A 23735-nucleotide genomic window follows, 5' to 3' on the forward strand; every position below is an offset into this window, starting at 1 on the left:
GTTGTGGTCCCAGTACCGATCCCTGTGGCACACCACTAACCACTGATTTCCAACCGGAAAAGGACCCATTTATCCCGACTCTCTGCTTTCTGTTCGCCAGCCAATTCTCTATCCATGCTAATACATTTCCTCTGACTCCGCGTACCTTTATCTTCTGCAGTAACCTTTTGTGTGGCACCTTATCGAATGCCTTTTGGAAATCTAAATACACCACATCCATCGGTACACCTCTATCCACCATGCTCGTTATATCCTCAAAGAATTCCAGTAAGTTAGTTAAACATGATTTCCCTTTCGTGAATCCATGCTGCGTCTGCTTGATTGCACTATTCCTATCCAGATGTCCCGCTATTTCTTCCTTAATGATAGTTTCAAGCATTTTCCCCACTACAGATGTTAAACTAACCGGCCTATAGTTACCTGCCTTTTGCCTGCCCCCTTTTTTTAAACAGAGGCGTTACATTAGCTGCTCTCCAATCTGCTGGTACCTCCCCAGAGTCCAGAGAATTTTGGTAGATTATAACAAATGCATCTGCTATAACTTCCGCCATCTCTTTTAATACCCTGGGATGCATTTCATCAGGATCAGGGGACTTGTCTACCTTCAGTCCCATTAGTCTGTCCAGCACTACCTCCCTAGTGATAGTGATCATCTCAAGGTCCTCCCTTCCCACGTTCCTATGACCAGCAATTTTTGGCATAGTTTTTGTGTCTTCCACTGTGAAGACGGAAGCAAAATAATTGTTTAATGTCTCAGCCATTTCCACATTTCCCATTATTAAATCCCCCTTTTCATCTTCTAAGGGACCAACATTTACTTTAGTCACTCTTTTCCGTTTTATATATCTGTAAAAGCTTTTACTATCTGTTTTTATGTTTTGCGCAAATTTACCTTCGTAATCTATCTTCCCTTTCTTTATTGCTTTTTTAGTCATTCTTTGCTGTTGCTTAAAATTTTCCCAATCCTCTAGTTTCCCACTAACCTTGGCCACCTTATACGCATTGATCTTTGATTTGATACTTTCCTTTATTTCCTTGGTTATCCACAGCTGGTTATCTCTGCTCTTGCCGCCCTTCTTTTTCACTGGAATATATTTTTGTTGCGCATTATGAAAGAGCTCCTTAAAAGTCCTTCACTGTTCCTCAATTGTGCCACCGTTTAGTCCTTGTTTCCAGTCTACTTTAGCCAACTCTGCCCTCATCCCACTGTAGTCCCCTTTGTTTAAGCTCGTTTCTGACACAACTTCCTCATCCTCAATCTGTATTACAAATTCAACCATATTGTGATCACTCATTCCGAGAGGATCTTTTATGAGGAGATCGTTTATTTTTCCTGTCTCGTTACACAGGACCAGAATCAAAATGGCTTGCTCCCTTGTAGGCTCTGTTACATACTGTTCTAAGAAACAATCCCGTATGCATTCTATGAATTCCTCCTCCAGGCTACCCCGTGCGATTTAATTTGACCAATTGATATGTAGGTTAAAATCCCCCATAACTACTGCCATTTCTTTTTCACATGCCTCCATTATTCCCTTGATTATTGCCCGCCCCACCATGAAGTTATTATTTGGGGGCCTATAAACAACGCCGACCAGTGACTTTTTCCCCTAACTATCTCTAATCTAAGGAGACAGCGGTTTGTTGCCGCGGAGGGGAGGGAGGGGAAGGAGACAGCGGTTTGTTGCCGCGGAGGGGAGGGAGGGGAAGAAGACAGCGGTTTGTTGCCACCGCGGAGGGGAGGGAGGGGGAGGAGAAGGAGACAGTGAGAAGGCTGCAAGTAGCCTCAGTGCTGATGTGCTGATGGCAATGTGCTTTTATTAAAAAATGTTCAAAAATTAAACAGCTACCAAGAACTACAAAAATGGCCGAGTGCCAATGTTTTTTTTCACACTGAGCATGCGCGAACGCTTCAACGCGCACCGTTGCCGGCAGGAAAAAAACTAATTTAAATAGTACCCGCCCCCCCCCCCACTTACAAAATCGGCGAGAGTGTAGGCTCCGCCCCCCTGGGCGCCGCGCCAAACAAACAAGGAGCTGCAAAGCGCTCGAGAATAGCGCGTTTTTTTTCTGGCGCCGTTTGGAAATTTGGGCCCAGTATGTTGCCTACCTGGTGCCAGGGTGAGGGACATTTTGAACCGGCCTGAAAAGATATTGGAGGGGGAGGGCTGAATCCATTTATTGTGGTCCATGTTGGGACCAACAACATAGGGAAGAGTAGGCAAGGGGTCTTGTTTGGGGAGTACCAAGGACTAGGAGCTAAATTAAAGAATAGAACCTCAGGAGTTATAATCTCGGATTACCTGAGCCACGTGCAAACTGGCGTAGGGATAAGCTGATTAGGGAAGTGAGCATATGGCTAAAGGAGTGGTGTGGGAAAGAGGAGTTCCATTTCATGGGCACCAGTATTGGGACAGGAAGGAACTGTACCGTTGGGATGGGCTCCACCTGAACCTGTCCTAGCGGAAAGGGTAAAGACTTTAAGCTAATAGATGGGATGACGGGGAGAGAGCTCATGTCGAAATCGTAGTACAAATAATACAGTAAGAGTAGAGTAACAGTCAGTAATTATACTTTAGGCACTATAAGTAAAGGGAAAACTAAAAGATGTAAAGCGATTACATCAGGTGGGAGTAAAACATTAGAGCTGAAGGACAGGTTAGGGTGTGTGGCCCAAATAAACCTTTATCCAAAGTATAAAGAATAAATTGAATGAACTCCAGGCGCAAATTCAAATTGGATGGTATGATATTGTTGCCATTACTGAGAAATGGCTGCAAGACGGTCAGAACTGAGAACTAAATAGATCAGATTATAAAGGTCTTCAGGAAAGATGGAGAAAATTGCAGCAGGAAAGGAGTAGCCTTAATGATTAAGGATGAAATCATTGCAATGATGAGAGGATTTAAAGAGAGGTCAGCAGGCAGTGGAGACTTCATGGGTAGAATTAAGAAATAAGAAAGGATTTAAGACTGTAGTGAGAGTTGTGTATAGGCCCCCCTGGTAGCAGCTGTGTAGTGCTAGATTGTATAAATGCAGAGATTAGACAAGCGTGTAGTAAAGGCAGAGTGGTTTTAATCGGGGATTTTAACTTCCATGTAGATTGGGATAAGTAGATGAGCACCTGTCAGAAAGGTAGTGAATTTCTTGAGTGTGTCCGGGATAGTTTTCTACAACAATACGTCCTGGAGGCAAAGGGGCAAGTCATATTAGATTTAGTAATGAGTATGAGCCAGATTTAGTTAACAGCCTAACTGTGTGTGACCATTTATCCAACAGCGATCATAACGTAGCATTTGAAAGGGAGAAATGCAAAACAGCTGCTAAGATTCTAGATTTAGATACAGCTGACTTCAACAGGCTAAGGTAGTCCAAAGTAAACTGGGCAAATCTGTTAATGGGTGAAACAACAGATCATTGGGAGATGTTAAAAAAAATAATAATTTAATGTGATACAGAATCAGTTTATACCCCTGACAGCCAAGAGTGCTACTTGCCAAAAAAAAACCATGGACAACTAAAGAGGTAAGGGACAGCATAACACTAAGAGAAAAAGCATACAAAAATGCAAAAAATAACAGATCCTGGCAAATGGGAACGATACAAAGATAGCAAAGGGTCACAAAACAAATAGTAAGGGCTAAAAAAAGGAGAATGAAAAGAAACTTGCAAGGGATATAAAAAATCAATACGAAGAATTTTTACAATTACATTAGGAATAAGAGGGTAGTCGGGAGCAATGTTGGCCCCTTATAAACTGAAAGCAGTGATATTGTCAATGATAAGGAAATGGCGGATATGTTGAATAATCACTTTGCATCAGTAGTTACAGTAGAAGATGAGGATAGCATGCTGGAAATCCCAAGGAGACCAATATTTAAATCGGGGATAGGGACTCAAAAAAATTAACATAAGTAAAATAATAAGGAAAAAAATAATGGCACTAAAAAGAGTGCCAAATCCCCAGGACCAGATGATTTTCATCCCAGGGTTTTAAAGGAAGTAGGTGAGCACATTGCAGATGCCCCAATTATAATCTTTCAAAGATCTCTAATTCAGGAACCGTTCCTTTAGATTAGAAAATTGCACGTGTCACTCCACCTTTTAAGAATGGCGAGAGGGGGAAACCAGGAAATTATAGAGGAGTTAGCCTAATATGTTGTTGGGAAATTGTTAGCGTCTATAATTAAGGATGGGGTGACTCTACACCTCGAAGATTTTCAATTGATCAGAGAGAGCCAGTATGGATTTGAGAAAGGTAGATCATGCCTGACAAACCGGATTGAATTTTTTTGACGAGGTGACTAAATTCAGGGAAATGTCTATGGATCTTATCTATATGGACTTCCAGAAGACATTTGATAAAGTCTCACATAAAGAAACTGTTTACTAAGGTAGAAGCCCACGGAACGGAGAGCAAATTATTGACCTGGTGAGGAAATTGGCTGAGCGGCAGGAGACCGAGAGAATGTAGGTACTCTAATTGGCAGGACATGACTAGTGGTGTTCCCCACAAGGATGTGTGTCGGGGCCTCAATTATTCACAATATTTCTTAAATTACATAGATGATGGCATAGAAAGTCATATATCCAAATTTGCAGATGACACAAAGATAGGCAGTGTAGTTGAAAGCATAAAATTACAAAGAGATATTGATAGATTAAGTGAATGGGCAAAACTGTGGCAAATGGATTTCACTGTAAGCAAATGTGAGGTCATCCATTTTGGACCTAAAAAGAGCAGAACTGGGTACTTTCAAAATGGTGAAAAGCTAAAACAGTGGCTGTCCAAAAAGACTAGGGGGTCCAGGTACATAGATCATTAAAATGTCATGAACATGTACAGAAAATAATCAAAAAGGCTAATACAATGCTGGCCATTATATCCAGAGGACTAGAATACAAAGGAGTAGAAGTTATGCTGCAGCTGTACAAAGTCCTGGTTAGAGCAATTCTCGGCACCACATCTTAGGAAGGATATACTGGCCTTAGAGGGAGTGCAGTGTAGGTTTATCAGAATGATCCTCGAACTTCAAGGATTAAGTTACAAGCAGAGATTACACAAATTAGAATTGTATTCCCTAGAATTTAGACGGCAAGGGGTATTCTGATTGAAGTTTTCAAGAAATTAATGGGAACAGATAGGGTTGAGAGAAACTATTGCCGCTGGTTGGGGATTCTAGGACTTGGGGTCGTAGTCTAAAAATTAGAGCCAGACCTTTCAGGAGTGAAATTAGGAAACACTTCTACACACAAAATGTAGCAGAAGTTTGGAAGTCTCTTCCACAAATGACAAGTGATGCCAGATCAATTGTTAATTTTAAAATCTGAGATTGAAAGCCTTTTGTTAACTAAAGGTATTAAGGGATATGGGCCAAAAACGGGTACTTGGAGTTAGGTCACAGATCAGCCATGATCTCATTGAATGACAGAACAGGCTCAAGAAGCTGAATAGCCTACTCCCGATCCTGTGTTCCAATATTTATGGGGCCAAGTTTCGGCCTGAGTTGCTCCTGTTTTTTTGCAGCAACTGGTTTAGAATGGAGTATCTTAAGAAATTGCAATTCTCGGCATTTAGTTTGCTCCAGTTCTAGTCAGTTAGAACAGTTTCAGTTTGGAACAGATTTTTTTTCCAAAAGGGGGTGTGTCCGGCCACTTACACCCGTTTTGAAAGTTTAGGCAGTGAAAACATACTCCAAACTAACTTAGAATGGAGTACGTGTAGATTTTTGTACGCTCAGAAAAACCTTGTCTACACTTAAAAAATCAGGCGTAGGTTACAAATCAGGCGTAGGGAATGGGGGGGGTTTAAAGGGATGTTTACAAACATTAAACACTTCAGTTTTACAAATAAAGAGCCATCATCAATAATAAATGATAAATACATCAATAAATCAACCAATAAATCAATCAAAAAAAATTAATACAAAATAAAAAAATTTTTAAAAATCAATAAATAAAATATTTTCTACTTACCGACCGCAGCACTGGGAGTCCTCCAACAGCGTGCTGGGACGCCCCCAGTGTGTCTCTGTCAGTGTCTCTATCTCTCTGTCTGTCTATGTGTGTGTCTCTCACTCTCTGTCTGTCTATGTGTGTGTGTTTCTGACAGTGAGGGGAGGGGGAGGAGATGAGAAGAGAGGGAGGGAAGGAGAGAAGGGAGGGAGAGAAGGGAGGGGAGGGGAGGGGGAAAGGAGGCTGGCTGGGCCCGCCCCCAGCACCGGATTTACAGGTAGGTGGCGTCGGGTCCGGGTGGGTCGGGAGCGGGGGCCGGGTCGGGGAAGCGGAGGTCGGGTCGGGGGGGAGCGGAGGTCGGGTCGGGGGTGGGGGGCCGCGCGGGAGTCAAGAGGAAGCAGGAGCCGGGCATGGGAGGCAGCCTTATCCACTCAGCCATTCGGCCAGGGCTAGGGGCTGCGTGCTTCAGGCCCCTCCCACACAGTTTTGGCCGCCTGGAGCTACTGCACATGCGCGCCCACTGTACCACGCATATGCAGAGGTCCTTGCACTGTTTTCAGTGCAGGGACCTGGCTCCGCCCCCCACAGCTCGTGCTGCACCACGCACAGCTTAAGAGGACCTGCAGGGAGCCGGAGAATAGGTAAGTTTTTTTAGGCGCACTTTGTGGCGCGAAAAACGGGCGTCCAGGTCGGGGCTGCGCCGTTCTAGGCGCGGCCCGAAACTTGGGCCCTATATGTGCACGATCATTGAAGGTGGCAGGGCAGGTTGAGAAAGCAATTAAAAAAAGCATACAGGATCCTGGGCTTCATAAATAGAGGCATGGAGTATAAAAGCAAGGAAGTTACAAACCATCTTTATAAAACACTGGTTTGGCCTCAACTGGAGTATTGTGTCCAATTCTGGGCACCGCATAGTTGTGATTGTTGGAAGGTTGTGAAGGCCTTAGAGAGGGCGCAGAAAAGATTTACAAGAATGGTTCCAGGGATGTGGATAAACTAGAGAAGTTGGGGTTGTTTCAAGCTTTTCATCCTTCTTTTCAAATCCCTCCATAGTCTCATCCCTCCCTATCTCTAATCTCCTTCAGCCCCACAACCACCACCACCCCCTCACCAAGATGTCGGCATTATACTTGCTCAACCATCAGTGGCCGTGCCTTCAGCTGCCTAGGCCCCAAGCTCTGGAATTCCCTCCCTAAACCTCTCAGCATCGCTTCCCTCCTTTAAGACGCTCCTTAAAACCTCTCTTTCACCAAGCTTATCATCTGCCCTAATTTCTTCTGATGTGACTCGGTCAAATCTTTATCTTATAACACTCCTGTGAAGTGCCTTGGGATGTTTTGCCATGTTAAAGGTGCTATATAAATGCAAGTTGTCATACTTCTAGAAGCAGAGATGGTTGAGAGGAGATTTGATAGAGGTGTTCAAAATCATGAGGGGTCTAGACAGAGTAGATAGAAACGGGAGCAGCGTGCGGCGGCCCTGCCCGGCCCGGAAATCAGCGCGGTTCCGGCCTGCAAGACCATCAACAGGCCGGGGCCATCAAAGGGAGCAGCATGTGGCGGCATACCACTGCAGGAGGGAGACAGCTGCGAAGTCAGGTCGCTGATTGCAGTCCAGGCAGGCACAGCAGGAGGAGCGAAGGAGCAGCAAGAGTTTGTAGAAGGAAGTGACCGGGGCCCAGGAGAGACGTGAGTCTGAGGCCCAGAAGCGGCGAGGGGGACATGAGCCAGCCCACACAGCGATATGTGTGCGCGCTCGGTCCGTGCAGTAGAACTGGTCTCCAGTCGTCTTGGGTAATCCTTGCCACTGGATTAAGACCTAGCTCTGTCAAGCCCGTGTGGTGGCTGATGTGCAAGGCCACCACACATTAAAAAAATCCAAGCACTTCCACCCTCCAAGATGTAGTTCAGGATCTGGAATATTAGGTCCTTCATTGAAACACCAGTGAACTTATTCCTTTTTGGCGTGGAAGCAAGTCATCCTCACTTTGAGGGACTGTCTATGATGATGATGAGAAACTGTTCCCATTCGCGGAAGGGTCGAGAACCAAAGGACACAGATTTAAAGTGATTGGCAGAATATCCAAAGGTGATTGGCAGAAAATCCAAAAGTGATTGGCAGAATATCCAAAAGGTGACATGAAGGAAAATCTTTTTTATGCAGTGAGTGGTTAGGATCTGGAATGCACTGCCTGAAAGGGTGATGGAGGCAGACTCAATCGCGACTTTCAAAAGGGAATTGGATAAGTATCTAAAGGAATAAAATTTGCACGGCCACAGGCGAAGGGCCAGGGAATGGGACTTGGAGGAAGTGCTCTTGCAGAGAGCCGGCACAAACACGACAGGCCAAATGGTGGCCTCCTGTACTGTAACCATTCTATGTGGGATCTTTGACTCAGAGTAAAAGTTGTGGTAAACCTTTATACACCATTGGTTAGGCCTCAGCTAGAGTATTGTGTTCAATTTTGGGCATCAGACTTTAGGAAGAATGTCAAGGCATTGGAGGATGTAGAGTATATTAACCAGAATGATACCCGGAATGAGGGACTTCAGTTATGTGGAGAGACTAGAGAAGCTGGGATAGTTCTCCTTAAAGCGGAGGTGGTTATGGGGAAACTGAAGAGGTGTTCACAATTCTGAGGGGTTTTGATAGATTAAATAAGGAGAAACTGTTTCTACTGGCTAGAGGACCAGATTTAATATAATTGTCAAAAGAACCAGTGGTGAGATGAAGGGATTTTTTTTTATGTACTGCATGAAAAGATGGTGGAAGCAGAATCAATAGTAACTTTCAAAAGGAAATTGGATATGTAATTGTAGAGGGTGCGACTAATTGGATTACTCTTTTAAAGAGCCAGCACAGTCATAATGGGCCGAATGGCCTCCATGTGTGCTGTAACATTCTAGGTTCCTATGATGATAGATGCCACTGTTCAGCCGATTCACTTAATCCCTTGCGATACTACAGAGCAGCCAGGTGCACTTTACATAGTGAAGGCTAAAGACCCTGATGACATTCTGACTGTAGTGCTGAAAACCTGCACACCAGAAATAGCCGCTCCCTTAGCCAAGCTGTTCTGGTGCAAGTATGACAATCGTATTTACTCAGTTGTAGAAAATTGCCGATGCATGTCCTATCCACAAAAGAAAATGGCAAATCTAGCCCAGCCAACTCCCAGCCCAAAATGATGGAAAGAGTCATCAATAGTACTATCAAGCCCATTAAGTCATTAACAATCTGCTCACACATGCTCAGTTCAGGTCCCACCAACACCAGTAGACTAAAGATCTTGATCCACACAGGGACACAAGAGCTCAATGTCAGAAGAGAGGGTAATTGCCCTTGAATCAAGGCAACATTCAACCAAAGCTAATCATCAGAGTCCAGGACATTATAACAGGAGTTCCTCAGGACAGCATCCTTGCCTCAACCATCTTCAGCTGCTTAACCGATGACCTGCTCATCATTATAAAAAGGTAAAATTCCTTGTCTAGCTCCATTTGCAATTCATCTGATAATGAAGGTACCCATGCCGGTCTATGACAGGACCAGAACAACACCCAGGCTCGGGCTGACAGCGCAAGTGATAAGCAACAACCATCTCAATAAAAGTCTCACCCGCCTCCCCCAATCGTCAAAAGTACCACCATCGACCCCTTCCACCACCAGCATATTGCATTTAATGTACTAGCTGCAGGATTCCAGAAATTCATTCAACAACATCTCCCAGCCCTGTAACCTCTGCCACAAAGGCGGCCAGAGCTGTAACACCACGGGAGTGCCATTACATTCCTCTCTAAGTCACACATAGATACCATCATTCCTTCACTCTCACTGGGTCAAAAGCCTCAAAATTATTCACCTATCATTGCAGGAGCACCATCACCACAGGGAATGCAGGAGCTCAAAGAGAAAACCCACCACGACCTTATCTGGATAACTAGGGATAGGCAATAAATGCGACAATGCCAGCTTCATCCACATCCCAATAAAAAAAAATTTTAATTTCACATTAAAAAAACTAAACACAGCTGTTAGAGTGCCACTTTACAGTGTACCCCTTTTAGACTACTTCAACAGACACTGTCCCTTTGGTTTAATGGATTTGCAATCTGTGTTACTCTTCACATTCATAATGGTAACTCCTAAAATTTCCCAGATGTTGACATCTCTGAAATACAGGAAAAGAATGCATAGTTTACAGGAAAAGACTGACCATGACTGGGAAACACCAAAGTTATAAAAACAATATAACCTTGAATCAGATCTTTTCCTGTTGTATAGCAGTAACAAGCCAAACTTGGAAACATTTTGTTTCCATACTTTTTGCTGTTCATGCACCCAAGAAAATGCAGGGAAGCAGCAAAGTCGATTCCGTTGATGAGTCCTTCCTACAACATGTACCATGTAATTCTTTCAGGGACTCCATCTCACCTATTTAATCTCTTCATGACTCCTGTATCTACAATCTTGAATTCCCCAAGGTGAATGAGTTAAACTCTAGAACCTCTATTCATCCTTGATGGGTCAGCTGTCAACCATCCCACCCTTTACAGAGTTATGTTCTGTGCAGCATCTCTGAAAAGAAATCCAGGATGCACAATGGAATAGAGGTGCAGGGTGGGGGCAAATTGTTTTACAGGAAGAAGCTGATGATATTGGAGCACTGTTTCTCAAGCTTCATGACTCATCCAAGAGCCTTACTCTGCAAATCGGAATCATATAATCAAAGATGATGAACTACTGTACTTATTCAGTAGATTATAGGTTTTGCAATGCTTGTATTCAAGTGGTTGCTATGATGGCAGTCAGCAAAGAATTCAGAGAACCAAAGTTTATTTAATTGCAACAACCACAGCCCCTTTTCCTACAATTTCTCCAAGCAGCCAGAAACCCAGTGAAAGCCCTGCCTAGCAACCAGTCACACTGTGAGGATTTGCTTCTGAAAGCAAAACAAGAGTGGGGAGGAGTCTAGAAATGACAGCCCTGCATTGCATTCTCTCAAATATGAGCCGACTAAATATGACAGCACATCAGTACTTAGCCTTAAATCAGATAAGAGTTCGCCAAATAACACAGCAGCCTGTTATTTGTACTTTTGCTTTGCACATTCCAAAGACGGGGATGACACAATGTCACAAAACAGGGCTCCCCAGGAATACTTTCCAAGTGGGTACTGCATATGAAGACTATAATTAACCAAGGAATCAATATTCAAATGCGTGCAGTAGGAGGAAGGCAAAGAATTTAAATTGTCAGTGAACAATTTTATTAACAGACTGTAGGGAAAACTCTAAAGTAATTGCTAAATAATAATGTATGAAGCTTTTAATGTTCCTCAAAGTGTGTTTAAAATAGACACTTCATGTTCCCTAATATACAGGACACATGTAGAAGCTGCTCCATGGCTGTAATTTCATCCAACGATCAAAGAAATTGATAAATCATGAGTGCAAAGTTGAGTTGTCTATGTATGTCAACAGAACATCGCGAATAAATGATAAGCTGTAATTCCCTTCAATTTGCTATTTTCTGCAAAGAACAAATCAACAGTTTGGAGTATGTTCTACATGTGACGCTGGTTCAAAGCAGACATGTTAACACAGGCATGCAGATTATTTTACAGAAATTATATACCGTTATACTACTGATTAACTAAACACTTCTCTATACATTACAGAAGATAACACACTGTTAAGCTTTGATAAATGTAGATATCAACATAAACTACAAGAGCTACTTTTATGTATCAACTCAAATGCATGATGTTATATCGAAATAGAGTTTCATATTTTTTCAAATTTAACCCTTGCCCCCCCTCCTCCATCCCTGGGGGGGGGGTTGCAAGCTTCTCCCCAACCACCAACCACCAACACCCCCGCCCCCCACCACAAGTTCATCAATTTTCTCCCACCAGCAAGAGGATTATGACAGAAAGGCATTGGACCCATAATCACACAATTTATTTACAGTTTTAATGAAAAAGACTCCTATATAAAATACATCCTGAACGGTGTTTGACAGAGCTAAGGGGTCATTTCCAACATAAACAGCCATGTTGTGACTCTCTAACAATCTCTGCAAAGTTCCTGGATGTTAATGTGCAATAATACTATCCTGCTGACTCTACATTACGTAATTAACATTTGTCAAAAATAAATTAATTGTCAGAGTTCCTCAAAATTATCATAGATTACAAATTAGAAAGAATTGGATTTATATAGCATTTTTCACAACCTCAGGATGTACTAAAGTACTTTACAGACAATTAAGTAGTTTAGAAGTGTAGTCACGTTGTAATATAGGAAATGCGACAGGCAATTTGCGTACAGCAAGCTCCCACAAACAGCAATGTGATAACCAAATAATTACCAACGAAGATTCACTAGATTAATTCCTGGTATGAGAGGGTTGTCCTACGAGAGAGATGGAGTAGATTGGGCCTACACTTTCTGAAGTTTAGAAGAATGAGAGGTTATGTCATTGAAACATATAAAAGAGTCTGAGGGGAATTGACAAGGTAGATGCTGAGAGGTTGTTTCCCCTGGTTAGAAATTCAGAACTGGGGGGGGCATAGTCTCAGGATAAGGGATCTGTCATTTAAGATGGAGATGAGGGGGAATTTCTTCACTCAGAAGGTTGTGAATCTTTGCAATTCTCTACCCAAAGGTAGAGATAGATATATTTTTGGATTCTAGGGGAAATCAAGGGATATGGGGATCGGGCAGGAAAGTGGGGTTGAGGTAGGGGAAGATCAGCCATGATCTTATTGAATGGCAGAGCAGGCTCTAGGAGCCGAATGGCATACTCCAGCTCCTAATTCTTAAGTTAGGTTCTTATGTTATGTTCTTAGTGCTAATGACTTATTTTACAAAGACTTGTCTACAAAACATTGCGGGTAACTCCCACACAGTTTCGGGCGCCTGGAGCTACTGCACTTGCGTGCCCACTGTAGCGCGCATGTGCAGAGGTCCCGGCACTGTTTTCAGCGCAGGGACCTGGCTCCGCCCCCTACAGCTCCTGCTGCGCTGCGCCGAGGGCCAGAGGACCTGCAGGGAGGTGGAGAATACGGAAGGTTTTTTTAGGCGCACTTTGTGGCGCGAAAAACGGGCGTCCAGGTCGGGACTGCGCCGTTCTAGGCGCGGCTCGAAACTTGGGCCCATAGTTTTGCTCTGAAGTGTCAGCCTCTATTATGAGCTCAAGTCCTGAAGTGGGGTTTGAGCTAACAACCTTCTGACAGAGGAGAGAACACAACCACTAAGCCAAGCTGACAAGGCGGGTAATTTTCAACTTGCCGCCAGATCTGAAAACTTGCATTGTGGGTCAGGAACCAGTTACAGAATCGGACTGTTTCTGGAATGAGCACCTGACTCGAAATGCCACTTTTGAAATGCTCCAAGCGCTAAGTTGAAAATTATTCCCAAGACACAAACAGCACCAAAGATGTATATTAATATGGAATTATTTTAAACTATAGATTCTGGAAAAGATACGAGCAATATTACAAAAATACCTCACTCGAGATCTGAAGTTACTGCAGGCCTTGCATAAACGCAAAAGATTCACAAACGGCAGTTGAAAGTGCTCATGTTGCTGAATCACAAGGATGTGGGCTCAAACCCAAGTTAGGAAGATACAAGTTCCCAAAGCTGCCGCACAGTACAATGCTGCACTGTTGGAGCACTGCCTTTCAACTGAGACTTGCAACTCAAAATTAAACTTGCTCTTCTCAACAGGCAATTAAGGTCCCATGGCTCGAATAGCCAAATAGAAATATTTCCCTCCGATGTAATCTCATTGGGCTATCCTTGTCAAATGCCGGGCTATCCTTGTCAAATGCCATGAAATGGATGCAAAACTACCTGGAACCTTCCAGTCACTCAGATATTCTGTTAAGTCTATGCATACATACAAGGCTCATCCAGCACCCCGCTCTCAGGAAAGACGATTATACAATTGTTACATAACCCTCAATGTTATAAAGAAATGTTGCCACATTTAATTATGTTACTTACGACAACAATAACAAGTATTTATATAATGCCTTTAACATAGTAAAATGTCCCAAGGCGCTTCATGCGAGTATTATAAAAGACAAAACATTGGACACCGGGCCACATAAGGAAAAATTGGGGAAGGTGACCAAAAGCTTGGTTTTTAGGAGGGCTTTAAAGGAAGAAAGAGAGGGAGAGAGGCGGAGAGGTTTAGGCAGGGAGTTCCAGAGCTTAGCGCCCAGGTCACTGATGGTTGAGCGATTATAATCAGGAATGCTCAAGAGGGTAGAATTAGGGAAGCGCAGATATCTCAAGGGTTTGTGGGGCTGAAGGACATTACAGAGATAGGGAGGGGCGAGGCCATGGAGGGATAGCATTAGGGGTAGGATGATAATTTTGAAATCGAAGTGTTGCTTAACCGGGAGCCAGTGTAGGTCAGCGAGCACAGGATGAGTGAGCGGGACTTGGAGAGAGTTAGGGCACAGGCAGCCGCGTTTTGGGTAGAATTTACGTCGGGTAGAATGTAGGGGGCCAGCCAGGAGTGAGTTGGAATAGTCAAGTCTAGAGGTAACAAAGGCATGGATGAGGGTTTCAGCAGCAGATGAGCTGAGGCAGAGGAGCAGATGGATGATGTTACGGAGGTGGAAATAAGCAGTCTTAGTTACGGCGCAGATATGTGGTCGGAAGCTCATTTCAGGGTCAAATAACACCAAGGTTGCGAACAGTGTGATTCAATCTCAGACAGATGCTAGGGAGAGAGATGGAGTCAATGGCCAGGGAATGGAGTTTGCGGTGGGGACCGAAAACAATGGCTTCGGTCTTCCCAATATTTAATTGCTGAACATTTCTGTTCATCCAGAACTGGATGTCGGACGCGTAGTCTGACAATTTTAGAGACCATGGAGGGGTCGAGAGAAGTGTTAGTGACGTAGAGCTGGGCGTCATCAGCATACATGTGGAAAGTGACGCTGCGTCCTCCTTACTTCTATACATTGTACATTAAACAGATGATCAGAGTTGCCTGTGAATTTTACTGTGTGTAAAACTGGTGTAGAGGGCAATAAAGAGATAAGCAACACAAAATAGAATAGCTTTGTGGGTGGGGGAGGTGGGGTTGAGTCAAGTCTCCAGACAGCTATCAACCAAGAAATTTACATAGCACATTTTCAAATATTCTCTATATATTTTTGTACACTTTAATTACATTTTTTTTTTAGAAAATTCTTGGCACACTCAGAATTTAAGACTCTATGGGGGTAATTTTCAACTTTGCCAACTCGGCAGTAACCTGGAAGAATGAATCACCCGTTCATTGTAGAACTTGCCCGATTTTCCTTCCATTAAAATGATCCCTTCTTGTCAGTCTTGCATAACCAGACGATGAGATTTGTAATCATGTTATATGGTGACACTCACTTAAGTGCACATCAATAAAGGCACACTTGCACAATCCAATTCTTTTCCCATTGACTCAACATTCTGGTTGAATGCACATTGATTTAAAGCACATCCTACAAAATGCACACATTTTCACAGCTTCTAATGTGCCATTCAGTTATAGAAACATAGAAAATAGGTGCAGGAGTAGGCCATTCAGCCCTTCTAGCCTGCACCGCCATTCAATGAGTTCATGGCTGAACATGAAACTTCAGTACCCCCTTCCTGCTTTCTCGCCATAACCCTTGATCCCCCGAGTAGTAAGGACTTCATCTAACTCCCTTTTGAATATATTTAGTGAATTGGCCTCAACTACTTTCTGTGGTAGAGAATTCCACAGGTTCACCACTCTCTGGGTGAAGAAGTTTCTCCTCATCTCGGTCCTAAATGGCTTACCCCTTATCCTCAGACTGTGACCCCTGGTTCTGGACTTCCCCAACATTGGGAACATTCTTTCTGCATCTAACCTGTCTAAACCCGTCAGAATTTTAAACGTTTCTATGAGATCCCCTCTCATTCTTCTGAACTCCAGTGAATACAAGCCCAGTTGATCCAATCTTTCTTGATAGGTCAGTCCCGCCATCCCGGGAATCAGTCTGGTGAACCTTCGCTGCACTCCCTCAATAGCAAGAATGTCCTTCCTCAAGTTAGGAGACCAAAACTGTACACAATACTCCAGGTGTGGCCTCACCAAGGCCCTGTACAACTGTAGCAACACCTCCCTGCCCCTGTATTCAAATCCCCTCGCTATGAAGGCCAACATGCCATTTGCTTTCTTAACCGCCTGCTGTACCTGCATGCCAACCTTCAATGACTGATGTACCATGACACCCAGGTCTCGTTGCACCTTCCCTTTTCCTAATCTGTCACCATTCAGATAATAGTCTGTCTCTCTGTTTTTACCACCAAAGTGGATAACCTCACATTTATCCACATTATACTTCATCTGCCATGCATTTGCCCACTCACCTAACCTATCCAAGTCACTCTGCAGCCTAATAGCATCCTCCTCGCAGCTCACACTGCCACCCAACTTAGTATCATCTGCAAATTTGGAGATACTGCATTTAATCCCTTCGTCTAAATCATTAATGTACAATGTAAACAGCTGGGGCCCCAGCACAGAACCTTGCGGCACTCCACTAGTCACTGCCTGCCATTCTGAAAAGTACCCGTTTACTCCTACTCTTTGCTTCCTGTCTGACAACCAGTTCTCAATCCACATCAGCACACTACCCCCAATCCCATGTGCTTTAACTTTGCACATTAATCTCTTGTGTGGGACCTTGTCGAAAGCCTTCTGAAAGTCCAAATATACCACATCAACTGGTTCTCCTTTGTCCACTTTACTGGAAACATCCTCAAAAAATTCCAGAAGATTTGTCAAGCATGATTTCCCTTTCACAAATCCATGCTGACTTGGACCTATCATGTCACCATTTTCCAGATGCACTGCTATGACATCCTTAATAATTGATTCCATCATTTTACCCACTACTGAGGTCAGGCTGACCGGTCTATAATTCCCTGTTTTCTCTCTCCCTCCTTTTTTAAAAAGTGGGGTTACATTGGCTACCCTCCACTCCATAGGAACTGATCCAGAGTCAATGGAATGTTGGAAAATGACTGTCAATGCATCCGCTATTTCCAAGGCCACCTCCTTAAGTACTCTAGGATGCAATCCATCAGGCCCTGGGGATTTATCGGCCTTCAATCCCATCAATTTCCCCAAAACAATTTCCCGACTAATAAAGATTTCCCTCAGTTCCCCCTCCTTACTAGACCCTCTGACCCCTTTTATATCCGGAAGGTTGTTTGTATCCTCCTTAGTGAATACCGAACCAAAGTACTTGTTCAATTGGTCCGCCATTTCTTTGTTCCCCGTTATGACTTCCCCTGATTCTGACTGCAGTGGACCTACGTTTGTCTTCACCAACCTTTTTCTCTTTACATACCTATAGAAACTTTTGCAATCCGCCTTAATGTTCCCTGCAAGCTTCTTCTCGTACTCCATTTTCCCTGTCCTAATCAAACCCTTTGTCCTCCTCTGCTGAGTTCTAAATTTCTCCCAGTCCCCAGGTTCGCTGCTATTTCTGGCCAATTTGTATGCCACTTCCTTGGCTTTAATACTATCCCTGATTTCCCTAGATAGCCACGGTTGAGTCACCTTCCCCTTTTTATTTTTACGCCAGACAGGAATGTACAATTGTTGTACTTCATCCATGCGGTCTCTAAATGTCTGCCATTGCCCATCCACAGTCAACCCCCTAAGTATCATTCGCCAATCTATCCTAGCCAATTCACGCCTCATACCTTCAAAGTTACCCTTCTTTAAGTTCTGGACCATGGTCTCTGAAATTACTGTTTCATTCTCCATCCTAATGCAGAATTCCACCATATTATGGTCACTCTTCCCCAAGGGGCCTCGCACAATGAGATTGCTAATTAATCCTCTCTCATTACACAACACCCAGTCTAAGATGGCCTCCCCCCTAGTTGGTTCCTCAACATATTGGTCTAGAAAACCATCCCTTATGCACTCCAGGAAATCCTCCTCCACCGTATTGCTTCCAGTTTGGCTAGCCCAATCTATGTGCATATTAAAGTCACCCATTATAACTGCTACACCTTTATTGCATGCACCCCTAATTTCCTGTTTGATGCCCTCCCCAACATCCCTATTACTGTTTGGAGGTCTGTACACAACTCCTACTAACGTTTTTTGCCCTTTGGTGTTCTGCAGCTCTACCCATATAGATTCCACATCATCCAAGCTAATGTCTTTCCTAACTATTGCATTAATCTCCTCTTTAACCAGCAATGCTACCCCACCTCCTTTTCCTTTTATTCTATCCTTCCTGAATGTTGAATACCCCTGAATGTTGAGTTCCCAGCCCTGATCATCCTGGAGCCACGTCTCCGTAATCCCAATCACATCATATTTGTTAACATCTATTTGCACAATTAATTCATCCACCTTATTGCGGATACTCCTTGCATTCAGACACAAAGCCTTCAGGCTTGTTTTATTAACACCCTTTGTCCTTTTAGAATTTTGCTGTACAGTGGTCCTTTTTGTTTTTTGCCTTGGGTTTCTCTGCCCTCCACCTTTCCTCATCTCCTTTCTGTCTTTTGCTTTTGTCTCCTTTTTGTTTCCCTCTGTCTCCCTGCATTGGTTCCCATCCCCCTGCCATATTAGTTTAAATCCTCCCCAACAGCACTAGCAAACACTCCCCCTAGGACATTGGTTCCAGTCCTGCCCAGGTGCAGACCGTCCGGTTTGTACTGGTCCCACCTCCCCCAGAACCGGTCCCAATGCCCCAGGAATTTGAATCCCTCCCTGCTGCACCACTGCTCAAGCCACGTATTCATCTGCGCTATCCTGCGATTCCTACTCTGACTATCACGTGGCACTGGTAGCAATCCCGAGATTACTACTTTTGAGGTCCTACTTTTTAATTTAGCTCCTAGCTCCTTAAATTCGTTTCGTAGGACCTCATCCCTTTTTTTGCCTATGTCGTTGGTACCAATGTGCACCACGACAACTGGCTGTTCTCCCTCCCATTTCAGAATGTCCTGCACCCGCTCCGAGACATCCTTGACCCTTGCACCAGGGAGGCAACATACCATCCTGGAGTCTCGGTTGCGGCCGCAGAAACGCCTATCTATTCCCCTCACAATTGAATCCCCTATCACTATTGCTCTCCCACTCTTTTTCTTGCCCTCCTGTGCAGCAGAGCCAGCCACGGTGCATCAATTCTTGCTTCCTCAGCCCAAGATTGCACACAGACAAAAATTTCACATCATTTAGTGCAAAGTGATTAGTTAATATGACATTAACAATGCAAACTAAGCACTGCTAGAGGAATAGAATTGAAAAACAAAGAAGTTAAGTTAAACTTATACAGAAACTTGCTTAGACCACACCGTGTATCGTGAACAGTTCTGGTATATTACAAAGAGAATATAGAGGCACTGGAGAAGGTGCAAAAAAGATTTACATGGTGATGTCAGAACTGAGCGGTTAGTCCGGAAGTTAGTCAGCAGTGAAGCAAAGGCGTTCACGATCTCTATAGCGAGAAGTTTGTTTTTTTCGACAAGTGATTGCAGCGTTCTATAGTGGGAATTCCCTAGTGCGATGCTGCTGTGACATCAACAAGCTGCCTAACCAGCCAATCACATTGCTGAATTCTCACAGACAGGGAACCAGGAAATGAGTAGCTGCATTTATCCGGACTTTTTTTTAAAAACAAAGAGAGCAAAACAAAGATTGGGGCTCTCACATGAGGATCAGGTAGAACCTGAAATATCATGAACCAACTTTAAAAAAATAGAAACAATTTTTGTTTTAAAGTTTAACATTTGTAATTTTTTTTCATAATGGAGAAATTTGATATTCCACAAAATTAAAATGAGTTTTACAGGGCCATAACATTTGTTTAACAGTCAATACGCTGTTAAAACCCTAGTTACACCTAATTTAATGGGGTATTTAACAGTGATATTACTGCAGAAAATCCCAAGTTTTTGTCAGTTCACTGATTGCCGACTATAATGTGGGGAGAAGGGAGGAGAGAGGGGGTGAGCCACAGTGCAGCCAGTGTCGGAACAGTAAATGACTAACCGCAACTTCAGGATTTCCGTGTTTAGATGCGCCTGCGCTATATCTTGAAGTTGCCTTCAGTTTCAAAGGGGTAATAACGTGATGAACGCAATTAGTTTGCCGTTATTACCAACAGCAAATTTCAGCTCGTGATAACCATCAGGAAAGACTGAGCAAGCTGGGGCTCTTTTTTCTAGAAAAGAGACGACTGAAGGATACTGAATCGAGGTTTGTAAAATTATGCAAGGGTTTGATGGGTAGATGGAGAGAGGATGTTTATACTTGCGGGGGAATCTAAAACTAGGTGATTAATAAATCCAATAAAGAATTCAGGAGCAACTTCTTTACCCAGAGAGGGGTTAGAATGAGGAACTCTCTACCACAGGGAGTAATTGAGGCGGATCGTATAGTTGCATTTAGGGAAAAACTAATCAGCGGGTTTGCTGATAGCATTAATGAAGTAGAGTGGTAGAAGGCTTGTGTGGAGCATAAACACCAGCACTCTTTGGGCCAAAAACTGTTTCTGTGCTATAAATTCAATGTAATTAATTGCTGCAAATCGGATTCTTTGCTTGAGCAGTAGATGCCGACAGGAGTAAACAACCAGTTATTTTGAGTGTAGACCATGCTAAATTCCAGAGTGCATACAGCAAGAGTTACTGCCTCTCTAAACTGAAGCCATTCAAACGAATCCAGCTCCACTAACTTCAGATCTGAGGTGCATGTTCTTCCTCTTCGTGTCAAAAGGACAAACCTATTCAAGCTAGGTGATGTGATTAACAATGCTTTCTTTCATCTACTGTCACTGATGCTTCTGTCAAGAGGTAGAGAGGAACTACCTTTTCAATAGTGAACCATGGGTTGTTTCTAAATGAAGTTAACAACTTGACTTGCTTCACATTGGAGGCTTGCCAAAAAGCTAGTTCAAGATCTTGACGAGCTTTTTTTTCAAAAAATGCAACTGTAAGGTAAGACTGACCACTCAATTTTAAACCTGTTCATCCATCATCATAGGCAGTCCCTCGAATCGAGGATGACTTGCTTCCATGTCAAAAGTTCACAGGTGTTTCAATGATGGACCAAAAATTTCAGGTCCGAACTAAATCTTGAAGGGTGGAAGAGGCCTGTGCGTGGATTTTTTTTAATGTGTGGTGACCGTTGCACACCAGCCACCACACGGGCTTGACAGAGCTAGGTCTTGGTCCAGTAACAAGGATTAACCAAGACGACAGGAGACCTACTCTGCTGCACGGACCTAGTGCGCACACATATCGCAGTGTGGGCTGGCCCTTGCTGCCCCTGGGCCCTCGCCTCTTCTGGGCCCCAAACTCGCACCTCTCCTGGGCCCTGATCACGTCCCTCTACAATCTCTTGCCGCTCCTTCGACCCGACCTCGCTGCTCCTGCCCATGCTCCAATCACCGACCTGGACCTGGATGGCGTCGTTCTTCACTGCCGCTGCTCTCCTGCTCCAGCATGTGCTGTTCCCTGGAGTGGTAGGCCACCACGCTGCTCCTTCCACTCCCCGGCCTGTTCCGATGGTGCTCGCAGGCGGGGGGCCGCGCAGATTGCTCCTTCCGCTCCCCGGCCTGCTCCGATGGTGCTCGCAGGCAGGGGGCCAAAACCGCCTGGGGGGGGGGGGGGGAAGGGGGCTGTTCATAGCCTTGTGTTATATCTCTTCATACCCTATATGAAAGGAACAGTGCCTGGTTTTAGATTACCTGCTTTTATTCATGCCCCTCACTGAAATGGTTCCCACGAATGTCAATGGCAGATTGGAAAAATGCACATCTTGGATTCGTGCTCATTTTAGCTGACAACATATACTTAATTTGAGCAGGGCTTACTATTACATTTTAGTTCCAAGCTCAATATAGTTCACCTAATACACCAAACTTGCTGTGCAAGTATGCAAGTTTTCACTTCAGTAGACAAGACACCTCAGCGCTCTGCATTTGCATCAAATATCTCAATCCTGTATGTTTTGTCCAAAGGCTTCGTTCAGTCCTGAGGTGTCTGATTACTGAAGTGAAAATTTGCATACTTGCACAGTAAGTTGGGTGCAGTGAGTGAACAATATTGAGCTTCGAGCAAAAATGTCCAAAAGGAACCTATCAAATGGTTCTCATCTTTCCCAAGCTGAACCCAAGCCAAAGCAACATCTTTACAATCTTACTGGGTCACTGTAACTTGGCACAGTTCAGCAACCCTTCAAATAGACACTTTCTGTAAGCTGCTGGCCAGCTGTGCCCCATTCCCAGGCTCTTCTTAATCAATCATGAAAAGCTGAGCTCAACTCATGTGCCTTTGTTTCCTCATTGTTTTTGGACATCTGCTGCTGCTTCACTTGACTGTTCCTGTATTCCGACAATAGTCTGTTCAGAAAGGCTTCACGCTGGAATTTTTAACCTCTAAGTGGTTGGTGTTAATTGGAGAGAATTCAGGTCTTAGCAACAATTTGATGGCACACCGCAAAAGTCTAATTCATTTTAGAGTCGTGCATAACCCTTAACATGAGAATCTGACTGATGTGAAGTCTGTTGTCACTTAACACGTGTTAGCAGGGAGTGGTACTAAGACCAAGGTAGAGCAACAGACAAGAAGCAGTCAGGAATTCTTTATGGATTCTATCTCTAAAGTTGCTTCATGGCGTAAACCAGGAGAAGAAGAAACTTTATTTAAGAGTGAAGCAGATGGAGAGTTACCAAGATGAACCCCACCTAAACGCCCAAAGACAATACCTGAAAGACAGAAATATGAAACTAGCCTCTTAATCCCCTAGGTCAAGATCACAGCATTCAGCACTGGATTAGGGACAGTGAGAACATGCCTGTTGCAATAGACTCTGAAGGGAGAGAGAAGTGAAAGTAAATCAGGGTCAGTTGCCCTCTTAACTCTTAATACTCCTGGTGACCATCTGCAATCGGCAATGGCAGAGATCATCCTCTTGGTAGCAAAGGGGTCAATGCCACTTTGATCCAAGATGGGAAAAGAACATAAAATAAATAAAAACGAGATAGAAAAGCTATCTAGAAACATTAGCAGTCTTACAGATAGATGTCACCTGTGGCTCGTACTCTTGCCTCCGAGTCAGAAGGTTGTGGGTTCATAGTACCACTCCAGAGACTTGAACAGAAAATCTAGGCTAACGCAGTGCAGTACTGAGGGAGTGCTCCTTCACAGCAAACGAGCCAAAGGTGGGCAGAGGAAACGTTACAAGGACACCCTCAAAGCATCCCTGATAAAGTGAGACATCCCCACTGACACCTGGGAGTCCCTGGCCATAGACCGCCCTAAGTGAAGGAAGTGCATCCGGGAGGGCGCTGAGCTCCTTGAGTATTGTCGCCGAGAGGGATTCAAATTCGTGGGGCATTGGAACAGGTTCTGGGGGAGGTGGGACCAGTACAAACTGGACGGTCTGCACTTGGGCAGGACTGGAACCAATGTCCTAGGGGGGGTTTTTGCTAGTGCTGTTGGGGAGGAGTTAAACTAATATGGCAGGGGGATGGGAACCAATACAGGGTGACAGAAACAAAAGACAGAAAAGAGATGAGTAAAAGTAGAGAGCAGAGAAACCAAAGGTGCTGCAGGAGGGGTCAAAACTAAAAATCATGGTTTAAAAACTAGGATGAAAACACTCTACCTAAATGCACGCAGCATTCGAAATAAAGTAAATGAGTTGACGGCACAAATCATTACAAATGGGTATGAGTTGGTGGCCATTACAGAAACATGGTTGCAGGGTGG

At 43.9% G+C, this 23735-nt stretch overlaps 1 protein-coding gene across 3 annotated transcripts in view; it reads right to left on the reverse strand.

The window, feature by feature from the left end:
• Window positions 1-23735, reverse strand: part of arhgap23a (Rho GTPase activating protein 23a) — a 482417-nt gene that overhangs the window by 258292 nt on the left and 200390 nt on the right. The gene's annotated exons all lie outside the window — the stretch shown is intronic.

The sequence above is a fragment of the Pristiophorus japonicus genome, chromosome 21 (assembly GCF_044704955.1).
Source record: "Pristiophorus japonicus isolate sPriJap1 chromosome 21, sPriJap1.hap1, whole genome shotgun sequence".
Classification (NCBI taxonomy): domain Eukaryota; kingdom Metazoa; phylum Chordata; class Chondrichthyes; family Pristiophoridae; genus Pristiophorus; species Pristiophorus japonicus.